At 56.0% G+C, this 21,194-nt stretch overlaps 1 long non-coding RNA gene across 1 annotated transcript; it reads right to left on the bottom strand.

The window, feature by feature from the left end:
* Positions 1-922: 922 nt before the first annotated feature.
* Positions 923-9,264, bottom strand: LOC106822525 (uncharacterized). The gene is made up of 2 exons (XR_001395931.3): positions 8,174-9,264; positions 923-1,120 (listed from the first exon to the last, which is right to left on the bottom strand). It is a non-coding gene; the product is annotated as an uncharacterized lncRNA (long non-coding RNA).
* Positions 9,265-21,194: the final 11,930 nt, after the last annotated feature.

The raw sequence follows: 21,194 nt of genomic DNA, 5'->3' as shown, positions 1-21,194 counted from the left end.
AAAGGCATCCAAATCGAAAAGAAGAAGGAAAAGTGTTCACTGGTGACATGATCTCGTATACAGAAAATCCTAAAGAATTCATCAAAAACCTGTTAGAATAAAGCAATTCAGAAAAGTTTCAGGATACAAAATCAATGTACCAAAATCAGTTGCACTTCTATACACTGACAATGAGTTTCTGAAAAAGAAATAAAGAAAACCATCCCTTTTATAATAGCATCAAAAACAATAAAATATGTAGGAATAAATTTAGCCAAGGAAGTGAAGGATCTATACCCTGAACACTATAAGACACTGATGAAAGAAATTGAAGATGAGGCAAATAAATGGAAAGATATCTCGTGTTCACGGACCGGAATGTCAATATTGTCAAAATGTTCATACGACCCAAAGCCATCTATCTATAGGTTCAAGGCAATCCCTGTCAAAATTCCAATGGCATTTTTCACAGAAATAGAGCAAACGATTCTGAAATTCATATGGAACCACAGAAAATCCTGAGTAAGCAAAGCAATCTTGAGAAAGAACAAAGCTGGAGGCATCACACTTCCTGGTTTCAAACCAAATTGCAAAGCTGCGGTGATCAAAACAGTATGGTGTTAGCACAAAAACAGACACACAGACCAACGGAACAGAATTCAAGCCCAGAAATAAATTCACACGTATCTGGTCGACTAATATTTAACAAGGGAGCCAAGAATACTCAACGGGGAAGAGACAGTCTCTTCAATCAATGGTGTGGGGAAAACTGGACATTCACGTGCAAAAGAGTAAAACTGAAGCCCGTGTCCTGACGGGGCCTCCCTGGTGCCGGGCCCCGCAGCACAGGACGGCCCCAGGGAGTGAGCCGCAGCCGCGCCTGCCCCGTCCTCCCCAGGCAGCCCCAACCCAGCCCCACAGAACTCTCATGAGACAAGCAAAGGAAGTTTTCAACCCATGATTAAGTGCTCTTTTTACAAGTGTGGGAGAAATAAAAGTTACATGATGCTTTTTGAAGTGAATCCTCAAATTAAAGAAAAAAATTTTTTTTAACCATCGCTTTTTCAACCAGCACCTGCTTCTGTTCTTGCAAGAGCACAAAGGGTTGGAGTCCCTTGAATTCGGTCCTCAGGCTGCTTTCCTGGAAAGGAAAACAGAGAACCTTTTAGAATAATAATTCAGTTAGCAGCCCCAGTTTATTTCAGAGGAAGAATCTAAGGTTCCCAGAGCTGAGGTAACTGCCCACAGGCCACACAGCTGGTGAGAGACCAGCCTGCCTAGCTGCGAAGCCCATGGTCCTGCCCACCGCCCTGAAATGATCCCAGAAGAGCCTGAGGGCGGGAGACACTGTGCTGCGCTGTCCTCAGGCTCTGCCTCTGACCAGAAAAGCCGGATTTACAGGGAGGTGGTGAAACTCAGCTGCACCCCCACCCCCCAAAACATGCCAGTCGTCCAGGCCCTTCCCGAGGCTCTGCAGTGGGAATTTGTAATTTGTATTTGTTTTCTTAAAGAAGATCCTTCAGTTGTATGAGCTTCCGACCTCGTGACACCTGAACCCACCGCTGCTGACCAGTAACCACTCAGACAGAGTTGAATCTTAGGAGGAGGAGCCCCCAAAATATCTCCCTCTGTGTGGCTCCCTCTGGGCAGATGGACAGGCCTTTGAGGATGAAGGGAGCTCCCCAGAGCTGCTCTGATGACTCCTGGGGCCTGACCTCTGAGCATCTGGCTCCTAAACACACCCTCAATGGCATCCGCCCTTGCATAACTGGGGGGAGAGCTTCCCCATCTTCACTGAGGACTTTCCATGGACTCAGAATCCCATCTGACAACCCAGGCCCAGTGATGAGCTCCTCCCATCCAGTCCACCCTCATGAGGGACCAGAGCTTCAGAGGAGCCAACCAGGCTGAGGAAAGAGGGCCAGGGGCCTGGGGAGCGACCTTATGGGAAGAGAGGAAGATGCGCCTAAAACTCTGGAGCTTGGAGATCAAAGCTCTCGTGGACACTGGGACTAACTGGGTGTGACTAAGAGAAGCTTATTCTAAAAACAAGTTTCAACAGCTACTGATTTGGAGAAATATTCAGAATTAGACTAGACAGGACACCACGATTGTAGAGAACAGATGGCGGGGAGGCGGTAAGAATGACCTGGGTGGAAGGTGGTGCCCTTCACCGTGTGGGAAATGCTGGGGGAGGGTCCAGTTCACGGGTTGGAGGAGGGAGATGTGGAGCTGGTTTCAGACATTCTGACTCTGTGGGGCCTCCAGTTGGTGTTGGGACGTGCTGCCTGCCGGGCGAGGGGCCCAGAGCAGGGAAGAGCTGTGGTGAGACACTGTGGACAAGAGCCATCGGGCTGGGGGATGCGTAATGGGGAGGCCCCGTCCAGACCTCCTGAGGAACTCACGCCCCAGCTGACGAGCTGGGAGCAGCTCGCGCTCCTGCACGGAGCCCCAGCGACAGCGAAACTTCAGCAGCATCAGCTGAGTAGAAGGCCACACGCTCCCTCGACCTCCACACTAGCAGACCAGAAGCAGCGGTGAGCAGAGGAGGAGGAGGGAGAGCAGAGCTCGTGGGGCAGGGCAGGAGGAAGGGCCCTTGCTGGATGTGAGTCAACGTTTCAATCTGGATCCAGAAGTTTCTAGATCTTTCAGGACGACATCAAAGAACTGAGAAGAAACGCACAGTGCAGCCGGGACGTTTTCTAAGGCAATTCCATGTCTGTACCCACTGAGTTCAGACTGTTTGACAGCCAGTTATATCATTATGGCTTGTTTATCGTGGACAATTTTAGAAAACACTCGTCTGCAGAAAGGTGGAAATAAAACCAAGCGTGATCCCACCACTGAAAGAAAAGTATTCTTGACATTTTGTGGAAAACCTCCCGGTTTTTAATGTAGTTTTTTGATGACTTTTTATTTTGATGTAACTTCAAACTTGCAGAAAATTTGCAAGAAGACTATAAGGAACTCCCACATGCTCTTCACCAATTGTCCAGTGGCCCCAGCGGCTTTATCCTTCTTTATTCTTCTCCCCCTTTCTCTCTCTATATAATTATTTCATAATATATTAAATATACTTTAATATTTTTATAATATACTAGTTATTGTGAATACTAAAATAATAAATTTTAACAATATACACATATATTTTAGACAGGCAGACATTTATTTCCTGAGGCATTTGCGATGCAGTTGGAGACATCACGCCCTTTACCTCTGAACACGGCAGCGTCTGCCTCCTGAGGATGGGGTGGCTCTCACACAGCCACAGTGTGCTGTTAGTGCCCTCGAGTGGTTCTGACTCCCAGCGCCCTGTGCCCAGCAGAGGGAACCCTGCCTGGTCTCTTGTGCCATCCTCTCACCCTCCCACACTGTATCAGACAATGCTCTGCTGCTGTTCACAGGGTTTTCATGGCCATTTCTTTCAGAAGTAGGTGGCCAGGTCCTTCCTCCTAGTCTGTCTAGTCTGGAAGCTCCGCTGAACCCTGCCCACCGTGGGTGACCTGCTGGTGTTTGAAATCCCGGAGGCAGAGCTGTCAGCGTCACACATGACCACAGTGCTGCCAGGACCCACATCAGGGAATTGGCATCGATACTGTCATCCAAGCCACAGTCCTTATTCAGGTGACATCAATTGTCCTAGTAATGTGCTTTACAGCAGTTTTCTTCCTGGCTCCGCGGCCAATCCAGACGCCACGTCACCCTTCATTTTCATATCTCTTTAGTCCCCCTGAGTCTGTAAGAGTCTCTCAGTCTTCATCTTCCATGACCTCAGCATTTTAAAGAAAATGGGTCAGTTAGTTCATAGGACAGCCCTCAGCCGGGAGAATTCTGATGCTTCCTCACGCTCCAGGTTGCACTTTGGGGTACAAATACCCCAGGAGCGGGGTGTGTTCTCAGCAGGTCCTATCAGATGCCCACGAAGCGGGTTCATCCCACTGTCAGTGACGCCGACATCCTCCACCCGGGGAAGGCCGGCCCCTAGGAAAACTGGGCTCCCACAGGATACGCTGTTTTATAAACTGCTGTTTCACTTGACAATCTATTAGGAATGTTTATGTCTTACATATTCTCACACAGCATCATTTTAGTAGATGCCTAGCTTCCCATTATATGCACATCATATTTACTATAACTTCTATCATTTTGCCAAATTTCAACATTTCGCCCGTGTGAAAGTGCCCACTTCACCACCTGCCTCCTTACATCCTCCCCAACACAGGGTTTTGTCATTTTCCAAAACTTTTTGTTGCTTTAACTTGTAATCCTTTAGTTAGAATTTGACTTTTTTCATATATTTTGGACAAGTCATGTAACTTCTTATCTTTAGTTTCCTATTCAAATCCTCTGCTAGTTTTCCCGTCGAGTTTTCATGTACTGTTATAATTTATAGTTCCCATGGTTACTATCATATGAACAATTTGTAAATTCAGTTTTGAGCTCTTTCTCGCTTTTTTCCTTTGTGTGTGTGTTTTTTTAATTTCCAAATCGCATTTCCCTTACTCCATTTGTAACCACAGTGCATTTGTACTTGCATTTGTGAATTTTTTTTGCACACTAGTAAACGTAGTTGTAAATACTTGCTCTGTTTGAGTTAATTGTGGTGTCATGTCTTCTGGTTGAAGAGCACACCCTGGAAGCAGTCCAGCGCATCGGCTAAGGGGGCAGGCTTGGGGTCAGGCCGACCTGGCATTGAGTCCTGACTCCCCGGGGTGGCTTTGGGTGGGTCAACCTCACGGGGCCTCAATTTCTCACCTATAACATAGGGTCGTAGTGGAGATTGAATGGGATGCTGCGTGAACAGTGCCTGCTATTGGTTCTTGATAGAGGTTGGCCGTCGAGCTTGTTCTGTTATTGGAACCCATCCCCTTGAGGAACACGTTTAAGGAGACACTGGTTCGCAAGGACGGGTGTAAAAGAGGCCTGAAGAGCAGACACGGGTGCAGACAGAGAGCTGCAAAGACGGGAGGCTGGCTTCCAGAGATGACATGGGAAGCCAGGGCAGAGTGGAGGAGTCGCTCCCACAGCCACACTAATGCTCCCCCACAGTGCTGGGCAGTCGGCTGCGGTGCTCCTCGCCCTCCTGACTCCTCTGGGCTGGGAGTAGGGGGGCCTGGGTGAATAAGCTGTCGTCATTTTGATGATGGTTCACTTTTCTCACTGCACAGATACCTGTCCCCTGGAGACATTCAGAAGCTACCTAAGGCCCCCAGATGTCTATCTGCTGGCTGCTGACTTGGAGTTGCAACCTCAGCCAAAAAGCACTTAAGAGCCTCTGACTGAGGGAAGATGACCCTGGGGCCCCCGAGCCCAGCGCTCGGCACGTGGAGCACGCATCCCCAATTCCTCATGGACAGCCACTGATCTGAAAGAAGAGCCGGCACCAGCCCAGCTGTGGTCCTGCTCACGACCCACGTGTGACGCTAGGCAAGCCCGGCACTCTTGGAACGTCTCTTCTCCTCTATACAGTCATGCTTTTTGGGACAACTTTGCTCTCACAGGACCCTTCCGACTCTGACATTCTCTGATTTTATCATATAGGAATTCGCATAACTGCTTATCCATGAAGCTCACACTCGAGATATTTGTACATCAGGAACCAAAACATGAGGCAGGAGACGCAAACCGCCCAGAGAAGGCAAGGCCTCCGCCCCTCGCCTCCCGTCCTCTGACCTGCTCTCCAGGCGCTGCCTCCTGGCTGAGTGACCATGGAAGCTCCAGTCCGTCTGTGGCCCCTGAAGCCAGGCTCCTGAGGGGCTCCACCAGCAGCCCTCATGACAGACCCCAACCATGGAGATGCTGGTAAGAAGAGCCGAATTCTTTCCAGCCTCAAGATGGAAATTTACAGAAAATAATGTGAGATTTTTGTGGATAACTGCACATTCACCACCACAAATCGTACCATCGCAAAGACAGAAATGTAAACTTTCAGACTTGGGAACACGGCCCGGGAGTGACACAGTAAGAACGGGAACAGTTTGGCCGACGACAGCTGTCCTGTGGTCCAGCAGAGGGAAAAAAATGAAGTTTCTAATTACCCAGCCACAATCCTGTATTTTGATGTAAAAGAGAGGAAACAGCTGAGCTCTGTTCTAGTCACAGACATGCCACAGAGTCGACACAAGAGCCTTCGGCTCAGACCACCGAGGAGCCCATTGCCGCCCCCATTGACGCCCCTCAGACGAGCCCTCTGGAAGCCAACAGCGGCCCCACTCTGTCCTCGGCCCATTCTGCAGGGGCAGCAGCGGCAATTTCCTCCTCAAAACTTACCCCCGAGCCACTGTGTCCTTTCTCACACAAATCTGTCGGGGCAGAAGGAACTGGGCTGGGCAGATCAAGTAACGACCCTTGTTTACTCAAAAATAAACAAAATCACAGCTCATCCGCACGGGCATTTCTATCTGGCCCCCCTCCCCCCCGGATTCTGTGCTTTCTGAAGCTCTGACACATCCTTCATCTCCTCCACTGGGGCCGTGACGTCCGCCAAGATCTCACGTTGGGGTGCAACAGGAGCGACTGGAGCTTCCATCCTAAGATTTTTGGGGCACAGCTAATATCCCATCTCAAGAATTTGTCAGAAGCCTCAGCACAGACAGTCTGGCGTGAAAGGAGGCTTATTCCTAAAAACGGCATTTCTGCTTGGGAAACGCTTAGCTATACCTCAGTTTCCCTTAGGTGCTGCAGGTGCTCAAGGCTGAGGACTCTACAAGGCCCAGAGGGACGATCATTGCGGTGCTTCCTGTCTCAGGATAGGAGCACCCAGCGCAGCTCCTGACCCCAACCACACTGGCAGAAACACGCGCCCCTGGCCAAGCCTGCCCGGGTTTTTCTAGTCATTTGCTTTACTCAGGATGCGTGGGCAGGAGAATGAGACAGACTGCACCGGGCGGGCGCAGAGAAGAGGAGAAGAAATTTGGAAGCAGGAATGAGGGCTCCTCTTGTTGGAGTTGGCTTGCCCCCCAACACCACGGACACTTGACGTATTAATTTGATTTTTCTCTTATCTCAACAACAAATCATTAAAAAATCAGCTTATCAGAAAATATAAAATGAAAAAATATTAACGTGTGGTTGTCATGTCCCCCTCCCCACAGCACAACAGCAAATCCCCTCTCTGGCATGTTCTCCTCCGGCTTCTTCTCCTGGCGGGGGGATCCGGGTGCCCCCGGCTCCTGGGCTTCTCTTCCCGGCAGGACGTGGCCACATCTTAATCACAAGAGGGCAAAGTGATTTGCTCAGTTGATTTGGAAAAAGGTAGGAAAATCGCTTACAGGGAAAAGGAGAGGCTGAAAGGCGGGAGGAGGAGGGAGTCAAGCTGGAGCAGAGCTGGACTCAGGGCGGCTCTCCCAGGCGCTGGCGTGAGGAACCGAGAAACAGGTGCTTAGGGGGAGCTCTGCGACGGGACAGCTGGGAAGAGCGAAGGTCGCAGGAGCCAGGACCCGCGAGGACCCGCGAGGCGTGAGGTGTCCTCTGACAGTCTTCCAGGGACCCCAGGAAAGATTCGGAAAGAGACCTGGAATCTGGGTCCCCGCCCCTGATGGAGCTCTTGCTTATTCCTCAGACACTCGGGAGAAGCTGCTCCAGAAGCCCTTGTCGTGACCTCCCGGTGACCTCGCAGGCCTCGGAAGTCCTAGGCGGCCAGTCCCCTCTCAGTCCCAGGGTCCAGCAGCCTCTTCGAGGTGAGCCCTGACTTTGTGCCGCTGGACCGAGGAGGCGTCTTAGCCCCTTCCCCTGCTGCAGAGGAGCCCAGCGGAGCGACGGGAACCCTCTCCGCCCGGAGCGGGAAGCCCAAGGTCAAGGCGCCTGCAGGTCTGGCGAGGGCTTCCCGGCCACAGACAGCCGTCCGCTGTGTCCTCAGTGGCAGAGGAGCAAGGGGGCTCCCAGGGGCTCCTGCAAAAGGCACTAACCCCAAAGGGGCCACCCGAAGGACCTGACCGCCTCCCCCAGGCCACCTCCTCACGTTACAGGGGCCAGGTCTGCACATGCGGACCTGGGGGACACGCATCCAGTGTGCAGCACGCACTCGCTTCCTGCATATTCTGGGGCACAAACCGTGCGGGGGACTCGAGCCCCGGCAGCTTCCCCTCGGTGTGCTCTGGAGCCACAGCCTGGCTCCCGGGAGGAGAGAACAATACCAACGCCGTAATGATAACGGACTGCGCCGTGCTGGGCGCGGGCTGAAGGCTTTACCCACCTGTCTGCTTAACCCTCGAGGAAGCCCCGGGGCACGGAGGAGGGAACCGCGGCTCGGAGACGCTGAGCGTCCAGGTTCACCCGGCCTGCGAGCGGCCGCACCAGGACCCCGACGTTGCCTCTCCCGCGGCGTCCGACGCCTCCTCCTCCGACGGAGCAGCCGCTAGCCGCGCATGCGCCTCCGCGACAGGCGATCGAACCCGGCCGGGTCCCGAGGCCGCGCGCCGTGATTGGCGGAGCGCGGAGCAGTGCCCGCCCCCAGAGTCCCTATTGGCTGCCTCATAGCTGCGTCCCCGCCCCCCAGAGGCGGCCAAGGCCTGAGCGCTCTGATTGGTTGACAGGTAGGGGCGGGGCTGTGGGCGGGCCCTCGGGAGAGCGGAGGACCGCGGGGCGTCCGGGAGGGAGGGAAGCAGACTCGCCGGCCCGCTGGGGTCCCGGGCCCGGCGGTGTAGCCCCAGGAGCCCCGCATCCCGGGACCCTCAGTCCTGGCGAACCAGGACCGCCGGTCGCCGGTCACCGCCGAGCAGCCGCCGCTCCCTGGACTTGGGTCCAGACGTCCGAGGGTGTCCGAGGGCCTCTAGAGCCCCAGGACTCGACCCCGCCGAATGCGAGACCCCGAGCAGCCCGGCCCCGAGAGGAGGGTCAGCGCCGGGTCAGACCCCGGGCCCGAGGACCTTCCGGGCGGAGGGCGTCTCAAGCAGCACGGGGTCCACCCACCACTGAGCAGATGGGGCCCTGGCGTCCCGCGGCCTCTGCTGAGACCGGCAGCCCGCGCAGGGGTGGGACTGGGCTCCGGAGCCGCACCCTCCGCTTCGGTTCTTGATTTCATCGTGTTTGCTGAGGGAACTTGTTAGAGATGCAAACCCCGGGCTCTGAGACCACTGAATCAGAAACTCTGTCTCAACAAGTCCCTCCGGCGATGCTGATGCTGATGCTGATGCGGGGCCAAGTGTAAGAATCGCTGCTCCGAGGGCGTGGATTTTCCAGAACACTGAACTCCTCCAACGCCGTCCCGTGACTGTCGCTCTCCGTCCCAGGCCAGCGGGACGGGCAGCCGCAGCAACGGGCTTCGGCCCTGGGCCCCGGGCATCCAGGGGGAGTGGCCCGGCTGGAGGGAGTGGACAGGGGGCGCCTTCTCCAAAAGGGACATCTGTTTAATACTACCCTTTAAGACAAGGTGGAGAGTGATAGGGCGACACTGAAAAGAGGTTGGGCAGGCGGCTGAAACTGGGCGGTGAGGTGGGTGGAGACAGCAGGCGGAGGGTGGAGCCTGCTTTGAGCGATAACGTCCCACCCCCAGGCCTCCCCTGCGGATGCACTCCGTGTCGTCAGAGTTCCAGAGCAGCGTCCTCAGGAACAGTGCTCCCTCGACAAATTGACCGCGGAGGAAACTCCTGGAAGCAGTTTACCCAAACAGATCGATACGTAATTTCCAATGAGCAATTTTCAATTAGATCCTCAGTTTGCCGTCTGATCGCTCGCCTGGAACCAGCGCAGGCCTTCGCTCGGTCAGCGGCCGCGCACAGCTGACTCTACAGCCAACGGCAACCTGGGCGCTCGGTTCCATCGCGGCGGCCAAACAGAGGCCTCGGGGCCGTCGATCCTGACTGAAGCGATTTTACCCACCAGGGGAATCTGACAATGTCTGGAGACATATTTGGTTGGCACAACTGAGGGATCTACTGGCATCTAGTGGGGAGAGGCCAGGGATGCTGCTAGACATCCTACAATGCACAGGCCAGACAGCCCATAACAAAGAGTGCCCTGGCCCCAATGTCCACAGGGCTGAGGCCACCGTGGGGGCTCCTCTGCCCGGCAGCCACGATCACCTCCCCGACGGTCTCTCTGCCTCCAGCCTCACTCTGAAGGGCATCTTTGCTCAGGACACACCTGCGTGCGCACACACGCCCATTCCCAGCACCCACCACCCGCAGTTCAGACTGCCAGGCTCTGCAAACCTGGGCCCCCTGCCCATCCACTTCTGTTTCCCCACCTCACTCCAGTCCCTGATCTGCAGTCCCCATTCCAGGGGACTCTTAAACTTGACTCTGCGTCAGAATCTCCTGCACTTGTCAAAACACAGGTCACTGGGCTCACTCCCCAGAGTTCTGGACTGTGTGGGTCCACACCTGGCTGCAGAATCTGCCTTTCTTCTGGGGGATGCTGCTGCTGCTGCTGGTCTGGGGACCGTACCTTGAGAACCACTGTCCTACACCAACTTCCCTTCACCTCCCATCCTGTCCCGAGGCTGTCGCTTCTTCCCAGGACACCCTTGTCCTCTGTCCCATACACACCCGCGTTCCACCCTCGAGGTCCATCTCGATGCCACCAAGTTGTCTCTGACGCCCGGGTGGAAGTGATGTCTCAGCCGCTGCCCTCAGCACTGGGCCCCTCTCCACGGCCACTGATTTTCTTCTTTCACTGGACAGGCACTGGATACATACCTACCAGACAGGAGCAGCTGAACAAAGTTTAATCAAAGGGATCATTGACAAAGACGTGGCAGGAAGAAGGGAAACTAACAACATGGGCGAATTGCCTCAGAGCCAGCAGCCGCTGGAAGCCACGACTCCTCCTGGGAGCAAGGTGGGAAGTGGCTCCTGGAATCTGGAGAGGGTCGCCTGACAGGAGCTGTGGCCTGGGGAAGAGGAGCACAGACCCCGCCAGAGGGTGGGCTGGCAGGGCGGGGGCTGGGAGAATAGACACCCTGGCCTCTCTCCCCTGCGCCCAGTGATGTCCTGCGCATGCCTCCCACTCCTGGACCCACCAGGAGAACAGAGGGCGGGTGGAGAAGGACGGAGAGAGGAGCTGGGGGGCAGACAGCCTCCAGCTCACGGCTTCTCTCCCTACTGCGAAATCCCAGAGTGCAGAATCCATGTCGGACCACGCCAGGATCCACGGCAAGCCCAGGCCTTGGAAAAGAGGGTAGATTATTAATCAATGTTTGCTGAGTGAGTGTCGGCTGGTGAGCGTGTCTGGTGATTAATTTTCAGACTTTTTATTGGAGCTGAACCACTCGAAGAAGCGTCTCAGAACATTCCAAGAGCGTTCCTGGCTCCATAGGAAGACCTGCGGCCAAGCTCCCGCGACACAGCTGGGAACCAGCTCGTCGCCTTTCCCGCAGCATCCACCACGCCCACTTACATGTCACCTTGACTTTCGAAGCAAAGACTAGAGAGGAGGGACAGGTTTCCAGCAGTCGAAGAAAACACGGAGAAACAGGATCAACGGCAGTGACACTGATCTCCTGTGAGTGAAACGTAAGCAAACTGAGTTTAAAGGGAGAAGACTGACTGCAGGACACACTTGCATTAGCAGTGGTCACGGGTTCAAATTTATGTAATTCTTGTAAATATCGAAGAAAAACAGCTGGAGCTTAAGAGAGAAGTGGTCTTCCACTCTAGCTCTGCTGGGCCCATTTATCAAGCACCTACTGTGTGCTGGGGACTCTGCTAAGTGCTTTATGTATTTTATTTCATTTAATCCTCACAACTAGCGTTTGAGCTACAAACAGGTAAGATTTCCATTTTTACAGATGTCGAAACTGAAGTACGGAGAGGGTCCTCAAATCTCCCTGGTTCTCATAGCTAATGAAAGGCAGAGTGGGAATTTAAATCCAGACTTGCCTAATTAAGTCCAATTCTCACTAGAAAATAGACGGTTAAAAGTTGAAACATTAATCACCATAAGAATTCAATTCAGTGACTCTATGGTGCCATTTTACACCTCCTAAATTGGTTAAACACTTATTTTTTTTGAGGAAGATTAGCCCTGAGTGAACTGCTGACAATCCTCCTCTTTTTGCTGAGGAAGACTGGCCCTGAGCTAACACCTGTGCCCATCTTCCTCTACTTTATATGTGGGACGCCTGCCACAGCATGGCTTTGCCAAGTGGTGCTATGTCTGCACCTGGGATCTGAACCAGCGAGCCCAGGGCCGCCGAGAAGTGGAACGTGGGAACTTAACTGCTGCGTCACTGAGCCGGCCTCAAGTTAAACACTTTTTAAAATGTATTATTATTCAGCCCCAGTGCTGCTGACCCATTGGTAGAAGGTGCCCTCACAGAGCTAGGCTGCGACTGGTGAGGCTCCTCTGGGGAAAGCCACCCAGCAGAGCCTGTCGGAAGCCACGCCCACGTTCTCAGAGTCCCTGCTGTGATGGGAAGGCTGGTCATGGTCTGAGGGGCATTGGCTCTGCTCTCTGGGCAGGAGGGAGACGGAGTCTTCAGATATGGGACCAACTGTGCTTCGTTTCTGTGACCTAGCCCCACCGAGGAGCAGCTTCCTCCAAAGGATGGGCGTGGGGTGGGGCACTGGTCCGCCCACTGGGCTGGATCAGGGACAGGATGGGGTCCTCCTGAAGCCCTGGGATGGTGTGACTCAGGGACCAGGACCAAGCAAATGGGCACAGCTGTGTCCAGAGCTGTGTTTGTCCCATCCAGGCTCTCTGACCCGGCCACGGCCGGTCCTGGAGGGGACAGACATGGGTTTCCAGACGGTGGGCAGGTGGAGAGGGTGGCCAGTGGAGGAGCTGCTTTGCTGGCCTGACACCCCTTCCTGAGCTGGAGGAGAGTGGTCTTCTGCCACCCCTGCTGGGGGCTCTGGGAACCGCAGAGGGCTGTCCGCCCCCATCCCGACTTCTGGGGCACAGCAGGAGGTGCCTGCTCTGGGCCCCATCGGCCCTGCCTGAGCTGCGCCTGTATTTCAGCAGGGGCAGCGACCTGGGGTCCTGTGGTCCCGCTCTGTCGCTCACACACTCTTCCGTCTTGGGTGAGCCACTTGGACTCTCATGGCCCTGCCCTGTCAACACAGGTGCCAGTGTCACAACCCCGTCATGCGACAACGCACGTGACGGGTTACTAAGGGCCTGGCATGTAACAGGGACTCAGCAAATATTCGTTTCTCCCTTTTCCTTATTTTTATCCTCCCCATAAATTAGGGAACACCTCTTTGTGGTCTTCATTTTGTACCGTGAGGCCACCTCATTTGGGGCTTTAATCTCCCTCACATTTTTCTTAGATGGTTTCAGCTCCAGGAGCATCGCCAGGTGGGCAGGCTCCAGCAGAGGGGAGTGGAGGGCCGGGACCGGGTCTGCATGGGGACCCAAAGGCGGGACGGAGACCCGAGGGGCGCTAGAGGCTCCAGGAGACCCTGCCCAGCTCTGTCATCAGAAGCTGGAGGTGTAGGGGTCTGAGCTGCATCACCAAACTGGAGACCCTGGAGGCAGAGAGGCCCGGGCAGGGAGGAGCCCAGTGCGGCTCAGGAGGAAGAGGAGGCAGCTCGACAGAGGCCCAAGGAAACCCTCTCAGACGGGGAGACAATCACAGCAACAGTCGCTGCCACTGACCGAACGTGCTGATGTGACAAGGACGTGATTCGGGACCTCAACCAGCGTATTTCCATCTGTGGTGACGTCTCGTGCCAACCCAGCAGACCCCGGCCTGGAGCCTGCTCTGGATGCAGAGGGGCCCCGTGATTCCGGGGTCCAGACCTCGGGAAGCATCATGTTCAAGGAGCCTCTTCAGACAGAGGAGGGAATGGAGCTGCCCCTGCCTCCTCCCCACAGGCTGGGAAGGAAGAGAGACGGGACGGGTCAGATGCACATCACGATGCCCCTGCAGCCCAAATCCCAGGATGCAGGGGCTGGATGCCACGTTGGGTTTCGGGAAAAGCCAGAGTGGAGGACGGCCAGCCTCTGAACTCCCGGAAGAGATGTCCTCCCAGGGAGCCCCTCACCTTCCCAGGGAGCGGCCACACAGTGATGACGGAGACCCAGCGGGTAGGTCAGAGGGAAGGCCCGAGTGAGAGCCCTCGGCCCTCCTTGGGCCTGGAGGGGACCAGAGAAGCCAGGGGATGAGAAAGCCACCGGTTGAGACCCAGGACCTGCCAGGGTAAGGGGTGGGGTGACCCCACCATCAAGGCACAGTTTACAGAGGTCAGATGGAGAGTGTGTCTGAGACTCAGAGGCTGTGCCACCATGCGGAGCAGGCGAGGGCCGGGTCAGGAAGGGAGAACAACTGGGCCCCAACCAAACAAGAAAACAAACTTTAATCTCCACCTCCCAGGAGACAAAAGCCAAAGTAGCCACGGGGATCCTGGCCTCCACCTCGCCTCTCTCTCTCTCTCCAGTTCTAGCCGCTCCCATGCTCCCCTCACAGCTGCTGCCTGGCCCTCCTCAGGCTCTCAGTGATGCCACGCCCCATCCAGCCACAGGGCCTTTGCATATCCCATGTCACTTCCCCTCAAACTCAGCCTCCACTCCAAACGGCACTGCCCCAGGCAGGTCTTGGAGCCCCTATGTGCTCAGCCCTTGAGAAGCAGTCCTCATGGCGACAAAGTCCTCTCTCCAGGCCACCCAGAGCCCAGGAGGCCTGAGGCTGTGAACAGGCAGGGCCGGGGTGCGCACAACCTGGCTGTGCCAGTAAGATCCTTTTTTATCATGATGGGAATTCTGTGGTTATCACACTGTTTGGGGACAATGGGACCTGGGTTCACAGTACCCAAGTGTGTGGCTGCTGAACTGCCCTGTAGATGACTCTCCCGGGTTAGAGGTGCCCCTCACCTTCCCCCGGGACAGTGGGGTTTCTTCCCAGCCCCTCTCTGGGCTCCAGAAAAGCTGGAGCAAACTGGAAACACCCCAGAGCCTACAGAGAGCGCAGACGAGCCTTCCCAAGACCACCGTCAGGCCTCTGCCTTCGAGCTGCAGCGGGGGCCTGGTGACCCCCGCCCAACTCCACGCCCGTCAGGAGAGGGAGCAGGTGCCAGACGGGCAGCCAGGGGCTCAGACAGGATGGACGAGCCTCCATGCCCCCCATTTGGTCCAGACCCTTCTCTGCTGAGGGCCTGCCTGTGAGCTGTAGGACGTCCAGCGGTGTCGCTACCCTCTGCCCACAAGAGGCAGCGGTGTCTCCAGAGGTTGCAGTGTCTCCCAGGCAGCATCATCCAGGCTGAGAACCTATTCCAGGTTCTCCAATAAGGGTCCTGTCTGAAAAGCCAGGAGAGTCCAGAGCTGCGGACGGCAGCTGAGGGTTCCACCGTGTCGGCACCGTCTGGTGCTGGGCAGTTCCCGTGTCCGGGCCCTGTTCTGATGGGAGCTTCGAAGTGGCCACCAGGCCGGTCCACCGGGTCCCTGCGCTGGGGCGGCTGCCCAGGGCCTGGCTGACAGTCCACAGGAAACAGTCCTGTCACCGAGGGACAGTTAGTGAGACATTTTCCTCCTGGAGGTGCTGGCCCCTGAGTCATTGCTGGCACTGCACTCCTCCCCCGCTTCCCCCTCACACCCTCCCCCAACCTAGGCCTTCAGCCTGTCCACCCTGGGCTTGACCTCACGCTGCACAGCCTCTCTGGCCACAACAGAGCCGCTTCAGGTGGCGCCCACTGGCTCGCACACTTGCTGCTGTGACCTCCTTTCTCTCATGTCGCGGAGTGGCTGCGTCCCAGGTTGCAGGGTTACAGCCTCCGGAGCCGCCCGGGGGCCACGTGCACCCCCGCGCCCCACGGGCTCTGACGCTGTGGCCTGGACTCCTGACTCAGTGGATCCATTTTGTACCCTCCTCCCACTCCGGGCGCTCGCAGCCGCGTGGGTAGAGCTCCTGGACTCAAGACCCCCACCCCGGTTCTGGAGCTGGGCTCTCAGGTACATGGGGGCTCCCTGTCACCGGCAGAGGTGGATGGGCACCGGGCTCAGAGGTGGACACCCCGCCACCCACCTCCCAGGTCTCGCCACACCCGGGGTTCCCTTGTCACCTGCCTAGAGCTCCACCCCCAGACCCCTGGGCCCCCATCCCGAGGCCTCATGGTCGTCCCCGCTCCTGGCTCCAGGGGAAGAGGCTTGTGGACCCGCGAGCCCTCAGAGCAGCCCGCGTGCTCCCGGGTCCTCCCGCCTCTCCCACCTCCAAGCCGTCCAGAGCCACCGTCCCCAGCCCACCTTCCTAGCAGCCATCCTCCCGCCTCCTTTTACGAGAGAACAACCCCAGACAGAGCTGGGGCCCCCCAAGGGCTCGCTGTGTGTCACAGATGACCTCTCCCTGTCGCTGCTGCTGCCCCCCAGGCTACGCCACAGTCCCCTCCTGCTGAAGGACCACAATATCTCTCACCTTGGCCTCCCGCCTCCCAACTGGCCACCTCAGAGCAGCCAGAGTGAGCAGCTGAAAACATAGGCTAGCTCTGGTCACCCTGTCTAGCATTGTGCAGGATGTCCATTCCTCTGAGGAAAAAGATCAAATTCCTCGAACGTCCTTCCAGGCCTTGCCTGCTCTGCCCCTTCACAGTCCGGGCGGGGCCTGGCACAACCCTCCCCAGGCCCTCTCTGCTCTGGCCACGCTGGCCCTCTCTCAGTGCCTCAGACCTGCAAAGCTTCCCCTGCCACAGGGCCTTTGAACATGCTGCTCTTCCTCCTGCAGCATGATTTTCACACCCATCCTGGCCTAGATATGCTCAAAGGTCACTTTCTCAAAAGAAGCTTTTCTGATCCCCCAGGAGGTCAGTTCCTTTGACAGACACTCTTTCCTTCAAAGGCACTTACGCTGGATGGCTGGAATGTCTTCCTCCCCAACTCAGCATGCTCTGTTTTGAGCACCAGTATCCCCTGAGCACCTGGCACAGCAGGGGGCACGTAGCTGGAACTCAGCCAACGTTTCTTTGTTGACCGAATCTCACCTCAATCCTTCACCCTCAGCGGGCGTCCCCCGGCCTCTCTCCCTCTCTGCCCACACCCCACACCCCCGAGTCCGTCCAAGGGGAGCTTTCCACCTCCGTGCCCCTCACCACACACCCAGACAGGCTCTCTCGTCGGAACGGCACCTGTGTCTCAAAGTGGCTCTGAGGCCCAAACTGGGGACTCCAGAGCTGTTACCAAGCGTTTGTCCGAAAGCTGCGAAGTTCCACGGGAAGCCGGCCCGGGGGCATTTCCTGGAAACCACTCGCTTCTCTGAAGGAGAGTAAGTTTAATGGTCCCAGGGTCCTCTTGGTCTGGCTGGAGGCGTCTCGTGGGCTCCACTTTTCCGAGCTTTCCGGCTCATCTGCGTCTGGGGGCAAAGGCTGAGGGACTGGCCAGCCTGCGTCTGACCTGTCACACTGCCGTCCAGCCGTGCGACCCTGAGGGATCCACCCAAGTTCGCTGAGCCTCAGGCCAGCGCCTGTCAACGGGGACGGAGCCAGCACCACCTCGTCCAGTCGGGGGCAGCCTCGAGGGGCGTCTGGGAGCGTGCGGGCCGGCGCCTGCGTTCAAATCCCAGCTCTGCCGCTCGCTGGCTGTGGGACCTGGGGCAACTTACTGCACCTCTCTGTGCCGGGTTTCCTCATCTGTGAGATGAGCACCCACCTCAGACGGCTGTCCTGAGGCATTAGGGCGCCCAGCCGAGAGTGAACTGTTAACGTTCTGGAAGATTAATTGTGAAACGCTTGGTGTGGTCCCGGATCCCAAGGGCCCAATGCGTGGCAGCTGCTGTTATTGCAATGTACTCCCTATTTGCCGAGAGCTGGGGCATCAGGGCTCCCTGAGTCTGCCTGTTTGTGCACATGCGGCCCATGCGGAGGACTCTCGCAAGAAGACCCGGGAGAGAATTGCACATCTGTGCGAAGGCAGCAGAACATTGGTCCTACTCGACCCCTCTCTGCCTCCTCGGCCCCTTCATCTGGGGGATTGTCTCAACCAGGGCGCAGCCAAATCTGAGACAGCCCACCTGAAGATGGAACACAGTAAAGCAGGAAGAATTCCTTCGACTCCGATTTTAGAAGTCCAACTTCGTAGATGGAGGTTAGCAGAGAAAAACTAATAGTCAATCGATAATACTGGCCTCTCCTTGGTTCCAAGTGTGAGTGTACTTTCCAGTTGACAGTAAGAAGTCGGGAGTGTAGGCAAGTTTGACCCACATTTTCCTATTTGGTGCAAGATGACAGCCCTGAAGTCAAGAGCCACAGGGAGGCAAGGTCCAGGGCCAGGCTGTCCAGGCTGAGGCCTCCCCTGGACCACTCCAGATCCTGGCATCCACGCCACCTGCCCTCTCTCATCACAGCCGTGATGTGGGACAGCAGGAGAGTAGATTCCCGTGGACAACAGTTAGGATCGGCCCCGGATGCTCACGAGGGCCTCATGGATCGAAGAACAAAAGTGATGCAACAAGTGGGGGCTCGCCAATGATTTAATTGACCACAAGCCAGCACTTGCATTACGCTGAGCACGTTCTCTGACCCCTCTGTGCCTCAGTTTTCTCGCCCATCAGAAGGGTTATTTGGCAGTTATGCTGATGTTTATGGAGGCAATCCGTATTAAATGCTTAGAATGGAGTCTGGCATATGGTAGGAGTTCAAAAAATAACATTTATTAGCATTATTACTGGTATTATTCTAAAAATGCTGAATCACCACATGGAAGAATAAGTACCTTTTGTATGAGATAGGGACCCGTCTCAGAAAGAATCCCTCAGGAAACATCATGTGCTCTTTTCCTCGGCTTCCACCATGACTGTATGAGGGCATCTGCGCTCTAAGAAATGTGTTTCTTGTATGTAAATAATGTCAAAATCCAGAGGGAACGTGACCAAGGGTCACTCCATCTAATGAAAGAATCGGTATCTGTGTGTGTGTGTGTGTGTGTGTGTGTGCGCGTCCCAAGAGCCCATAAGATTTGGAAAATGCACCATTACGTATAAGCAGCACTTCTCCAGGCCGCACCACCCTCTGGCTCCCGTCCGTCTGCTGTTGCAGGTCTTGGGGCCTCGGGTCTCTGCCGTCTCTCCCAGGTGGGCGCTGGAGGGATGAACGCTGTGGAGCCCACGGTGTGTGGAGACTGAGCTGTGTTCTGGGCAGGACAGGAGAGGAGTCTCTGTCCTCTGCACCACGAGGAAGGAAACGGCACTGGCTTGTCTCCCAGAAGGCAGCTTTCTGTGTTCACTCACCACCTGCAATGGGTTCACGGGAGGCTGGTCCAGGAGGCAGCTCTGAATAGCAGATCCTAGTGAGCTCAGAATCGCCCCCCCTCCTCCCCTGGTCGTGGTCCGGGGCAGCATTCTCAAACATCTGCGTGCACGGGAATCAGCTGGAAAGATGAGAGGCCCATCCCCACTTTCCGGTTCAGCAGGTCTGAGGTGGGGCTGAGAAGCTACAGTTCGGACCATCCCACAGGTTAGTCGATGCTGCTGGTCTGGGGACCGTTCTGGGAGGACCACTGATCCAGGTCTTCATGACTGACTCAAGGTGTCTGCCAAGTCCTCCTTCTGGAGTGGGATTCTGGGACCCAGGCCGTGTGCCCCTAGGTCACCTACGTTCCTCCCCCCCTTGCAGATGATCCTGGAGAGGAGTCAGCGTCCAGCTGAACTGGGTGCTTACAGCTGGTGACGGTGGAACGGGGCGTTGTGTGTGCACCATTCTGGGAACCCCGCAAAGGGGAGGGGTGTGCAAGGGGACGCTGAGGGTGTTACCGAGCAGGATCTACAGTCCTCCATCTTCAGATATGCTCCCTAGGCCCTGGGGACTCCATGGGCTCCGCCAGGAGCAGCGGCCTCTCTCAGGGCCAGATCTGAGGCTCCTCTTCCTCCCCGCCCCCTGCCCTCCACTCCTGCCGCAACAGCACAGTTCCACTGGCTTGCTTGTAGGTGGGAATGTCCACAGTAGATTTCTTTTGGAGAAAGCACTCCGTGGCGAAAGTCAGAGGAGTCCAGGACTGCACCCTCTCCGTGTGCCCGTTTAAGGATGAGCAGACATCGCTCAGGTTTCCCTGCCGAGGAGAGGGGGATGCGGAGAGGACAGGACCTCAGTGGTGCAGCCACAGCTCCTGGGAACCTCGGGGGGGAGGGCGGCCAGGCCCCTGGACAGGCCAGGTTACTCGGAGGCAGAAGTGAGATGTGTTTAGGCTCGGAGGACCGGGGGCAGGGGCTGAGCATAGGGCTTCAGTCTGGTGAATTCACAATCCTCTCCACCTCCCCCCGCCCCTGGTGGGGGGGGGTCTTCGCCTTTCTCCTCCTTCTCCTCTTACAACTGGCTCATTGTCTCCAGGGTTCTCCATTCAAATTCCTGGAGGACCCATCCTCAGTTTTCCTTGGCCTTTTGACCTGTGGCTGTAACCGTGTGGTCAGAATGTGCCCAGTTCCGGGCCAGGAGTGTCCTGGGGCCCTGCCCTCAACAGAGGCTGTGGGGGGCGGACTCCTGATTCTTTAAGCAGCTCTTCCCTGATGGACTTTGGGACTTTTCCCCTTGGGGGCATCACACAGCCCCGTCCGGATATTTTGTGCACTTGCAAGAGTGTTTCTGTAGGAGAGATTTCTAGGAAGGCGCGAGGGTTCAAGCGTATGACTGTTTACATTTTGACACGTTTGCCAAGTTGCGCAGGGCCACTTCTCAAAGCTGCTGGTCCGTGTCAGTCAACAGCTACCGGAGGATGTCCGTTTCCCCTCTAGCTCCACTGGCCTCGTGTCCAGTTATCAAGTCTCACTCTGCCATGACCTCTGGATCGACTCAATGGAAATACAGCCACCGCCACCAGCTTCTTATAAAATAACGGCAGTGGGGGTCTCTGAGGAGGTATGGGTATGGCAAGGAGCTAGACCGAGTTATTTGTAGGGGATTCTGAGGAACTTATCGGGAGAAAAACATAAAGAAAGCAACAAAAACAGTTGGTTGAATGAGTAACAGAAGGGGAAAATGGTTCTGTATAGAGCTGGCGAGGCCATTTGAATCCATCCCAAGCCTGGACTTTGGTCTTACGGAGAGCAGGGTGCCCAGGAGCCACCTCAACACTCAGAAAAACCCCAGGACACAGACCTTTCCAACACGACGACACGAAGAGGAAGAGACAAGAACACTCCACCTCCACAGCTTCGGCAGCAGTGCGCCTCAGTGAGCGGGGGCCACTGGCAGGGGACCTACCTGGATGCAGGTGAGAGGCGGCAATGAAGCGACAGTTGTGGAGGAGGAAGCTGTGACGCCCCCAGCTGGGTCCTCAGAGCAAGCACATCTGACCCGAGCTGGAGAGGCCGCCAGGAGCTGCGTATTCGAGGGAGGAAGCCGCCTAAAGGATCAGGGCCT

The sequence above is a fragment of the Equus asinus genome, chromosome 2, assembly GCF_041296235.1.
Source record: "Equus asinus isolate D_3611 breed Donkey chromosome 2, EquAss-T2T_v2, whole genome shotgun sequence".
NCBI classification, from domain to species: Eukaryota; Metazoa; Chordata; class Mammalia; order Perissodactyla; family Equidae; genus Equus; species Equus asinus.
The sequence above is the reverse complement of the archived record's forward strand: the minus strand, read 5'-3'. Positions and strand labels throughout refer to the sequence as shown.